Source organism: Lactuca virosa, chromosome 4 (genome assembly GCF_052849685.1).
Source record: "Lactuca virosa cultivar CGN04683 chromosome 4, Lactuca_virosa_CGN04683_v6, whole genome shotgun sequence".
Lineage (NCBI taxonomy): Eukaryota > Viridiplantae > Streptophyta > Magnoliopsida > Asterales > Asteraceae > Lactuca > Lactuca virosa.
In genome coordinates, this window is record NC_136429.1 from 224,098,133 (window position 1) to 224,109,781 (window position 11,649).

The following is an 11,649-nucleotide window of genomic DNA, read 5'->3' on the forward strand; positions in this document are numbered from 1 at the left end:
AGGACGGGTCTACATGTCTTTGTGTGAGACATCATGAATCATGTCCCATATGATTCAGATATAGGATCGATTGCATGTGCTATAATATTCATCCTTTCTAAATTTTCCAAATGCTCAGGGCATTAAGAGGGGAAAAGTCTAGAATTGGATGTGACTAATTTGATTAAGCAATTGTCGAGGACAATCTAAGGTTTACCAAAGATTGGTTGCTCAGGGACAGTTGGAAGTATAGTGTTAATTTTGGAAGGACCATATTGACATATTCTGAAAAAGAGGCAACTCTTGTTCAGAAGTGATAGTCAAAATGAGAATATGGAAATATTCCCATAGGTGGCAGTTGTTCATTAAATCTGTGTAAGATTAGGAAACTTAATGCAAGAAGGATGTTCAAAGCGATGTACTTTGAATTTGAGACTTCGGTTCCATGGAATGATCTCCACAAGAATACTCTCTAATGTCTGTTGACAAGTCTTTGTGACTTTGTGCATAATCATTACAAGAGGATCAATGCATATAAGTTTATAATCTAACAGATTTAGGTAAATGGCAGAAATTTGGAATTCTTGTGTTAGCAGTAAGGATTTGGGAGTGTGAAAAGAGAATCATTGAAAATTATGTTCAATCGATCTAGTTCACAAAGTAAAGATCATAGACAAACATAGAGTGCTTACTTGGTCTATGTCAAAGCTATTGTTTAGAAAAAACATAGTGTACATGCTTGGAGCATGGGACAACCAGTGTTTTTAATTCAAGTATAAAGTTGATAAAACCGAAACAATGAATAATGAGTAATCAGTATGGTGATAAATAAAAGATGTTCTATTTATATTCGTAGGTTTTGATACCATATTGGATTCAATTATTCTTTTGTTTCATTTTGCATGTTTTGACTTCCAGAATAAACTAGGCCATTCTTCCCGAATGACTAAGTTATACAAACCATCCACAGTCGGTCATATGTTGGAAGTAGATATGAATCAAGACTATCATGGGTTGGCTTGTAGAGGTGTAAGATGTTGGACAAGGTGGTGCTACAACACTCATGAGTGCTCATAAGTTCTGAGTATTGGATTCAACCCACGCTCATTTGACTCACATCATGGATTTTATCACGAGTGATCATGAGACGATAATATCTTATATTCTTCAAACCTAGAGATATGAGTTGTTACTATGAGTTGGTTATACATTGATTGCACGAAAACGCATTGGTAACTCGATGTTATAAAATGTGCCTTTGTGTATGATTCAACAAGTAGTAGAACAAGCCATATGAGTCGAAGTTTATCCATTCCTTTTACCTTCGGGATAAAAGCGATATCTGTGGGCCCCTCGATGATTTAGTGATGACAAATGTAAGTGCTCGGCCGGGCCTGGACTGATTTGATTTGTTCAATTAGTCAGTCGTCATAAATCGGAAATCGGGAAACAACAAATGGACAGAGAGAATGATTTATAATCCATGTCTCAGTCCATATGATATCTAGAATGGAGGAATATATGATCCATTATCTAATGGACAAGTCATTGACAAAGGTTAGAGTTCATCGACAAGGTCAGAGTTCGACAGCGGCTTTTGAGAGCTACGATTGCCAGTTGTGTACGATTCAACAAGTAGTAGAACAAGCCATATGAGTCGAAGTTTATCCATTCCCTTTACCTTCGGGATAAAAGCGATATCTGTGGGCCCCTCGATGATTTAGTGATGACAAATGTAAGTGCTCGGCCGGGCCTGGACTGATTTGATTTGTTCAATTAGTCAGTCGTCATAAATCAGAAATCGGGAAACAACAAATGGACAAAGAGAATGATTTATAATCCATGTCTCAGTCCATATGATATCTAGAATGGAGGAATATATGATCCATTATCTAATGGACAAGTCATTGACAAAGGTTAGAGTTCATCGACAAGGTCAGAGTTCGACAGCGGCTTTTGAGAGCTATGATTGCCAGTTGGTTCTTGAAGTCATACGCAATAATAGTTTTAGACTTATCCAAGTGGGAGACTGTTGGATTAGTGTCTAAGTCCATAACTATAATTGGTATGTACTTGACCCGACCCGGCATGGTCCATTTGGGTTGCATGGCATCAGAACATTTGGATAGACCGTTTTATGAGAAGAAGACATTTGTGACATATTAATATATTATAAGTTCTAATATATTAATATGAAATCATGTTATTTAATTAGTATTGATCAAGAATTAATTTGGACTTAATTTAGTGATCAAAAGAGACTAATTAAATATATGGGGATTGATTGTGTAAATCATTCATTGTTATATATGTGGGCTTATGATCCAAGATTCCTTATGTTGGGTTTAACCCATGTGGTGACCCATGGATACTCCATGGAGGTTAAAACCCATGGAGCATAAGGAATGGGTAAAGTCATGGGTTACATGGAGTAACCCTAATGTGCACACTATATAAGGACCCCTTTAGGTCAAGAAATTGGCACAAGTGATACATATGTGAGGGCTAGTCAATTTGAGCTTGGAGTGTCTTCTTCTCATGGTTACTCCAAATGTTCATGATGTTGTGTGAACCATTTGAGGTGTCACACTTGGGGCACTAGGCTCTCAAGCTTCATGGAGTCAAGCAACAACAACAAGGTATGTATTCTATCTATTTTATTACCCTAGTATCAATGTTTTGGTATGCTAGTTAGGATAATACCTTGGATATTCATATTTGTATGTATAATAGAGAAAACATAAATCCAAGGTATTTAGGGTTGCATGTACACTTAGGAGTGTTAGAATGCTCAAAACCCAACAGTTTTTATCTCAGAAGATTAAGTTGTTTGAAGAAATGATTCGAAAGGAGTTAGCTCATTTATCTCAGCTGGTTAGTCTCCTACCAACGAATGCCCCACCTGTTATTACAGGGGTGCAAGGGGGAGAAAAGGTGAATGTTGGTAAAGGATAAGGTGCCTCTGGAATTACAAATGAAGAAGTGAAAGTAGTTGGAAAAGTTTTTACAACTCACATTCCCACTTCAAAACCAATAATTTCGAAAGCTGATCTTTGTAACATCAACTGTTGTTACTACAAGGCCAATTTCCAAAGGCATTGTAATCGAGTCAACGGGTGAAGGGAGAAGTAGTTCAAAACCTAAGGAAACTATGACAACTTCAGACAAAGGGAAAACAATTCTTGTTGAAAAGACAAAAGAAGAAAGAAAGGCTGAGATTGAAGAAGAGATGGATAAACAACGACAATTTCAAAGTATTCTGAGGCTTCGTAAAAATGATCCTCCTACTTTGAACAAAGGTGATCCGAGTAAGCTTCACAGTTATGAAAATATTGAAGCCAGAGTTGCATAAAACGAAATGTATGAATTCGAGAAAAAGCCAAGGAAGTGTTATGCAACTGAGAACTCTGATATGAATCAGCTTGATTTTCCCATCAATGAGATGATGTTTCTCACTGCTCAATATAAGGTTGTGAATAGATTCAAGAACAAGGATGATTTTTCTCACATGAAACTGAGGTTTCATGCAGTGTTGGGGAAGGAACAAGAAGATGTTTGGTCATTGGTGAAAATTGTTCAAGTGATCAGTATAACGAAAGGTGAACTTTTCGAAAATATGTTGCAGAATTTTCGATATCACGTTGTGAGGGCAAATAAAGTACCTTTCGATTTTTCCATTGCTGATTTTCCTTTGATGAACTTGAATGATTTGATTCAAGTTGCATATATACTCAAGGATTTGGATGCTTTTAAACTCCAAAACACAAACAAGGATGTGTTACATTTGGGTTTGGGTCATATAAAGCTTTTCATAGACAATTACTATGATTGTCTAGCTTTGACAGACGTTGAGGTGGCTGCAACAATGGAAAGATAAGTTACTGTTCCTCAGGCCAAGATAATGAGTGAAGCTCAGTTGAAGAAGTATGTGGATGGTGAAATATGTTTGAAGCTATTTGGTATAGTTTGTGATGGGAAGAATAAGAAGGGAAAATCATCGAAGTTTTTTTTCCAAACAAGCGAAATTTAAAGATATACAACTGCTCAGTATACAAACTCAATTGTGCGTATGAATAGTTGTAAGAAGAATAACGATGGAGATAAGGCTGAACTGAAGAAGGTGATGAATTGGTATGCTGAAATTCGAAGAACATTACACATGGCTGCTCAAGTTTTTATCAACTGATTTTGACACTGCTTACAAAGGGGGAGATTGTAAGGGTCGAAGTAGTGTTGTAAGGTGTCGAAATGTAATGTTATTTTGCAAAGGCGTTTTATGTCGAAACTATGAAGTTTAGTCATTTGTAATTTTTTGTATGGATTTCCTATAAATAGGGAATGTTACTTAGAGTTAGATAAGAGTTCTGGAGATTGTCTTGTCAATTTTCTCTCTGTAACCATAAAGCATAATACGAGCTGAAACAAGATCTTATTTACATTCTGTGTTCTCAATTCTTGATACTCTGATTTTGATTTCATTACTTGATTCAATACTCCATCATTTTGTTTATCCAGAACCGGCTATTATAAAAATGGATAATCTAACATATTTTACAGCATAAAAAAAATAAAAGAATATATATATATATATATATATATATATATATATAATGAGATTGATTAGACTTTTACACGGAAAAATATGTACTTTAACATTATGAGGGGGTTTTTTAACACTACCCAATAGGAAATATGATGTAATTCCATAAAGATAGCTACAATTAGATTAAGTATCTAAGGTTCTTCAGCCAATTAGCTTCTTCCATAAAGATAGCCACAAAATGCAACTACCGTTGTATATAATCATATAAAAAATACCTTTGTTTTTTTTTAACCGCAACATTGGTTTCTTTTGACAGGTTAAGACAAAAACAGTAGTCGGCTTTCTTTTTACCAAATTAATAAAATAAAAGTCTAAACTTTCATTGCTTTACCGTTTTTTGTTGCAGTATCATAAGCTTCTACAACAACCAAACATGTGTTCCCAACTTTTGCAATCACTAATCATGACAAAACTAAATACTTTTTTTTACGTATTAGCAACAACACAAATAAGAAAAAAAAATTATGGATTGAGTCTCACAATATTTTTCTACCTCATTATCATTCTGCAACAAAACACATAAATGATTCATTTATATAATCACTAATATAATCCATATATATATATATATATATATATATATATATATATATATATATATATATATATATATATACCCTTAAAGTACCTCTTTCAACTTTGTTCCAAGTCCATTCCCTCTCAATTGTTCATTCCTATCCTGGAAACATAAAGAAGTAGCAACAAAATCAAAAATACACATAGAGACAATACATCAAACACCTTACGTGCAACAAACCAAAGAACTTGTAGAAAATCTGATATTCCATGCACAAAAAGAAAGAAGACAACATTAGCAAAAAATCCGATTCCGAGACAACTTCTCCTTGATGTATCAATCATATTCCATGCACAAAAAGAAAGAAGACAACATTAAAAAAAAAGTTAAAACCTTTACCTTTACCATGACCAGGAATAACAAAAGCAGAAAAAACAATTTCAAGACAATGTGTAACTCAGATGATATATCATCGACTTTCTTACAAATTCGTATGTAAATACTACAAGAAAGTTTCATCATAAAAATGTTGCAGGTTTTTGATTTGTAATTATTGACGTAACCTGTTTTTTCCCTACAGATTAAAGACCGAAGACGACATCTCTTCTGAGGAAGCGTTGATCGAGTGAAGCAAAATCGATGAGAAAAGGTATTTGCGGCGATGGGAATCCATTCACAAACAACAATTTCGAAAACATTCTTCGTTTCCAATGAGAGGTAGGGAAGAGAAGAACGATTTGTTAGTTACGTACACCTTCTCCGTCTCTATCAAAAAGAAGAGAAGAGAAATATGTAACCTGATCAGGAGACGATAGTGGTGAGGATACATTCGGAAGGTTCAAGCTGTGGAAGCAACGCAGGTGGAGTAAAGTAACTCGATGAACAATACACGGATAATGTATGTTCATAAGAGTTTTGTGCTTTTATTAGTATATTAATGTTTCAATTAACGTTTTGGAGATCTTAAATTTTGTAAACAAAAATTTTATTGGATTAAGTTATCCACAATAGATATTTTAAAATCTTAGTGATGTGTATTACATATCTGAAATATAAAACTCAAAAAATAAAAGATAGAAGAGCATCTCCAATGGAAGGTTTTCTATAGTGCATTACTATTTACTTTTTTTAAATTAGCACTCAAAACCATTGGAGCAAACAACTTTTTTTTTCTTTTTTATTTTGACCACTCAATATATATTGAGTGGTCAATATAGTATGGTAACTTGTACATTTTAATCCCTTCCATTTTAAAGATATGTAATTTATAACTAATTTATAATATTGTCAATGTTTTTGTTGTATTTTTATAACTAAAACATAATAATTTTTCATACTTTAGGTATATAAATAAAGACTCGATATAGTTGTATTATATATTTTCATATTAAGATATGATTTGTGTTTAAAAAAGAATTAATTAAATTAGATGTTCTATAAAACATTTTAGATAGTTTAAGGTAAATTAGTTAAATTTATAGAAAAAGCTATTAAAATAAGTTTGGCCATCGGAGAAGTCATTTATTTAGAGGTCAAAATTAATAGATCATAAGGTGGCAATAATTTTAAGTTATAACATGGGTTAACCATTGGAGATGTTCTAACATTTCCATGTCTAATCTAAACTTCAAAGAATGATCTATCTTGTGCTTTACATTTCTAGATGTGAAAGATACTTCAAATTATACACATCATAATATTGTATAATATTGTATACGTTCAAAACACTTCAAAATAAGATACATCCGCCTTTTGCTTTACATTTGCAAATATGAAATATGAAAATCAAAACTACAATATAACATTTCCATATCTGAAACACGAAAATCAAACACTAAATACCTTTACAAATCTGAAAAGTGAAAATGAAAAATGAAAAGATTTCATATTTTCATATCTAAATACGAAAATAAAAAACTTAAAGATCTTACATTATATGGTCCGAATTATGAAATAACAAACAAAAGATAGTTCAATTTTTGAATCTGAAAGATCTTAAACAACTCCATATTTCTACATCTAGGGTTGTTTACAAGCGGCGATGGTGAAGGGTGGTACTCAGATTTGGTGTATATCTGTAGAAAAAACGAATGGTTGTCGTTGGGGGTAAAAGGAGCGTTGGATATGGACGACAGTGGCGCCGAAGGTGGCCGATGGTGACAGTGTGGTAAGAACGAGATGTGGTGGTGGATGATTTTTCTAGAGAGAAAGTATGTTAGAAGGAGAAAATTAGGATTTTTTTTAAAAGAAGAGTGAGCTTAGGCGACTCTCTATATAGTAATAGTATTTGTTTTTGATTGGTTTATAGCTTTTCACTTGGATCACTCTTTCATCAGCACCATTCAAATGAAATCCAAAGGACAAAAATCTATCTCCTTGTTTTTAAGACTTTGTCTGAAAATTTAGTGGGTCCCAATTTATGGATACATTATAAAGTAGTATATATATATATATATATATATATATATATATATATATATATATATATATATATGCGCGCACACACACCACATACTTACATACAATTCCTTTATATTAACTAGGAGGGAAGCCGGGGCTTCACCTTGGGACGGTTTTTTTTCTTATTAGGACAATGTAGTTTGAAAAAGCCAATTATAACATTCTTACTTTGATATATATATATATATATATATATATATATATATATATATATATATATATATATATATATATATATATATATATATATATATATATATATTCAATTGCTTAATATTAACTAGGAGGGAAGCCTAGGCATCGCTCCGAGACAATTTTTTTTTTCATATTAGGACAATGTACTTTGAAAAAGCCAATTATAACACTCTACCTTTGATATTTTTCTTAGTAGGAGATTATACTTCAATTTTTTTGGCCATAATATAACAGATAAAATTGTTGTGTTTTGATGAAACTGTTAACATTCATGCTGTATATGATAAATGATTCTACAACATACATGAAATGGTGCCACTTTTTCATATAAAATACCAACGAATCAGTCCACGTGCATTCAGTTACCACATGATCTGGAAGGTCAAAGAATACAACGGTCAACACATACAAACAGAAACAGAAAGAAAATAATGAAAGTAGATTTTTATTGGAAAAATAGAAAAATGGAAGTAAGATGCCATATCTAACCTACAACAAAAGTATTTCTCTATGAAAATAAGATTCTCTATAGTACATTTCATGAAAGAAGATGCGATCAGCCACACATTCAATTTAAACATTCTAAATTCAAATATTTCTAATTGTGTTCAAGCCTTGTACTTTGGAAAAACAAATAATGAAAATAGAACACCGATTATAAGGTGAAAGTACATTAACCTTTTTAAAAATATACATTAATAAAACCCCTTAATCGACAAGAATGGTCTTGGTGCTGATGGTGCAGCAAAGGCAAAAACAAAGTTGGAAAAAGAAACAGATAGGAAAATAGGAAAGTAACTTGTCCTACCTACATTTCTCTACCTTTAAATTCCAAGATGTTCTAACAAAATAGAGCTTCATCATCCGTTGTTTGTACCAAAAGTATTTATTTTGGATTTTCCTCTTTAACCTTCCATTGTGGGGTTTTCTAATTCCTGTCCGATGGTAAAAAAAATGATCCAATTATAAAACAAATATGGAATGGAGGTGAGATTAACATTTGCAAGTTCGGTGAACATTAACATAGATAAAACCTTTTAAGGAATAAATTGTAAAATTGGGATGTAGTCAAGGAAAACTGAAAAAGCAGAAACTACATTGTTGTGTCTTTCATTTTGCATGTTACTGGGTTGCATGAAGAAATAGCAATCTAGTTTTTTTTCTGCAAAAAGCAGAAACTACATTGTTGTGTCTTTCATTTTGCATGTTACTGGGTTGCATGAAGAAATAGCAATCTAGTTTTTTTTCTGCAAACATATCTGATTTACCATGCTTTGTCCCTACAATTTTCTATTGCTAAATTTTTTATAAAGAAATATCACACTTACAGTTTTAGTGTAACATCCCAAGTTTAGAAGCAAGAAGTTGAAGGGTGTTATGTGAAAATTAAGGAAGGGATTCGACGAGTAGGTCTCTTGACTCGTCGAGTCGAAGCGAGTGTCGGGCACGTGATTAAGTGGCCTGACTCGCCGAGTCGGTGGCTGGACTCGACGAGTCAGTGCTGGAAGAGGAAAACCCTAATCTTAGGGTTTGCAACCTATTTAAAGTACTTAATGTCCTCCCCTCAGCCCCCTTAGCACCCTTTGAGATCCAGAAACCTTAAATTCGTGTGTGAGAGTCCTTGGGAAGCAAATTGGAGCTTGGATAAGTAATTTGTGAAGAGATCTTGAAGATCAAGGAGCTTGGATCAAGGAGATTTGTGGAGATTCAGTTTATTCTTCAGTGGGAGGTCGTTTTGAAGGTAATGAACCGTTATCCTTGGCCTTCTCCTTTCTAGATCCCTCTTTCATGGAGTTTAGGGTGTGTTTGGAGATAATATGATGAGATCTTGGTGCATGAGTTAGATCTGGAGTTAAAACTTCAGATCTGAGTTCTATTTGGATCAAACATGCAGAAAGCCCTTTTAGTTGCTATGCAAAAGCCATTCCCCATGAGTTAAGTTCCTTTCTAGCTTGGTTTTTGGAATTATGGGACATGAAGCACGTAAAGGTAGCAACTTTATGTTGCTAATGCACTCTAGGGACCCAGATCTATTGTTTGGAGCAAAGGAGTAGCTCTGTATCTTTCGAATATGGGAATGCACGTATGAACTCGGCGAGTCTGGGAGATGACTCGGCGAGTTGGGCCAGGGTTTCAGGCATTGAGTCGCGTAGTGACTCGGCGAGTCGCATAGGTTACTTGGCGAGTCATATGATGATGAGCTTGGACTCGACGAGTTGGAAGAACAACTCGGCGAGTCTGATGAAGGTTGTCGTGGACTCGACGAGTCTGTTCTTGGACTCGGCGAGTCACGACGCAGAACCCCCCAACCTCTTCTGGTGAGACTCAGAGCAGTGAGTTGGACAGGTTAGGACTCGAAGATTGTGGAACTCGACGAGTCATGGGGTGACTCGGCGAGTTGAGTCTGTTGGGTTATGAGCATTCTAACACTCCTAAGTGTACATGCAACCCTAAATACCTTGGATCTATGTTTTCTCTATTATACATACAATTATGAACATCCAAGGTATTATCCTAATCTAGCATACAAAATAATAAATATAACAAGATAGAATACATACCTCTTTGATGTAGAATGTCTTCATGAAGCTTGAGTGCCTAGTGCCCCAAGTGTGACACCTCAAATGGTTCACACAACTCCAAATACACTTGGAATAACTTGAGAGAAACTTGAACACTCCTTGAAATCGTCTAGCCCTCACACTCACACATTAGTGCACGATTTCTTGAGCCATGGGATTCTTTTATATGGTGGCTATTAGGGTTACACCATGTAACTCATAACTTTACCCATTCCTTATGCTCCATGGATTTTAACCTCCATGGAGTATCCATGGGTCACCCCATGGACTTAGTCCAACATAAGGAATCTTGGATCACAAGCCCACATATATAAGAATGAATGATTTACACAATCAACCCATATATTTAATTAGTCTCCTTTTGATCACTTAATTAATTCCAAATTAATTCTTGATCAATACTAATTAAATAACCTTATTAATATATTAGAACTTATAATATATTAACCAACCTTAAGTGTTATTTCTCTCATTATAGTCTATCCAAATGCATGATGCCATGCAACCCAAATGGACCATGCCGGGTCGGGTCAAGTCTTACCAATTATAGTTATGGACTTAGACATTAATCCAACAGTCTCCCACTTGGATAAGTCTAAAACTATTATTGCGTATGACTTCAGGAACCGATCAGCAATCGCAGCTCTCAAAAGCTTCTGTCGAACTCTGACCTTGTCGATGAACTCTGACCTTTTTCAATGACTTGTCCATTAGATAAGGGATCATATATTCCTCCATTGTAGATATCATATGGACTGACACATGGATTATCAATCATTCTCTCTGTCCATTTGTTGTTTCCCGATTTCCGATTCATGATGACTGACTGATTGAACAAATCAAATCAGTCCTGGCTTGGCCAAGCACTCACATGTATCATCTTTAAATCATCGAGGGGCCCACAAATATCGCTTTTATCCCGAAGGTAAAAGGAATGGATAAACTTCGACTCATATGGCTTGTTCTACTACTTGTTGAATCATACATAAAGGCATGTTTTATAACATCGAGTTACCAATGCGTTTTCGTGCAATCAATGTATAACCAACTCATAGTAACAACTCATATCTCTAGGTTTGAAGAATATAAGATATTATCGTCTCATGATCACTCGTGATAAAATCCATGAAGTGATTCAAATGAGCGCGGGTTGAATCCAATACTCAGAACTTATGAGCATTCATGAGTGTTGTAGCACCACTTTGTCCACCAACTTGGACCTCTACAAACCAACCCATGACAGTCTTGATTCATATCTACTTCCAACATATGACCGACTGTGGATGGTTTGAATAACTTAATCATTCAGGAAG

At 34.5% G+C, this 11,649-nt stretch overlaps 1 long non-coding RNA gene across 2 annotated transcripts; it reads right to left on the reverse strand.

Annotated features, from left to right (window-relative positions):
* Positions 1–5,031: 5,031 nt before the first annotated feature.
* LOC145168739 (uncharacterized) lies at positions 5,032–6,022 on the reverse strand. Of its 2 annotated transcripts, XR_013742047.1 has the most exons (4): positions 5,897–6,022; positions 5,663–5,798; positions 5,211–5,261; positions 5,032–5,087 (listed from the first exon to the last, which is right to left on the reverse strand). It is a non-coding gene; the product is annotated as an uncharacterized LOC145168739 (long non-coding RNA). The 2 variants fall into 2 exon arrangements; XR_013742046.1 differs by lacking the exon at positions 5,897–6,022 and having other exon boundaries at positions 5,663–5,890.
* Positions 6,023–11,649: the final 5,627 nt, after the last annotated feature.